Raw genomic sequence first — 241 nt, 5'->3', positions numbered from 1 at the left:
AAATGGCACCATTCCTGGCGTTAAACGCCCAGAATGGTACCCATTCTGGCGTTTAACGCCCAAAATGCCCCTTACTGGCGTTTTTTCGCTAGTAAGCTTATTTTCTCTGCTTTTTGAGCTGAATCCTTCTGTAACTCTGTGAATTCCTTCATTTTTGATTTTTGCCTCTGTAGGAACTAATCATATAACCTCCTAATGACTGGGTTGCCTCCCAGCAAGCGCTTCTTTACTGTCTTTAGCT

This window comes from Arachis duranensis, chromosome 10 (genome assembly GCF_000817695.3).
Source record: "Arachis duranensis cultivar V14167 chromosome 10, aradu.V14167.gnm2.J7QH, whole genome shotgun sequence".
Lineage (NCBI taxonomy): Eukaryota > Viridiplantae > Streptophyta > Magnoliopsida > Fabales > Fabaceae > Arachis > Arachis duranensis.
This window is presented reverse-complemented; position numbering follows the sequence as displayed.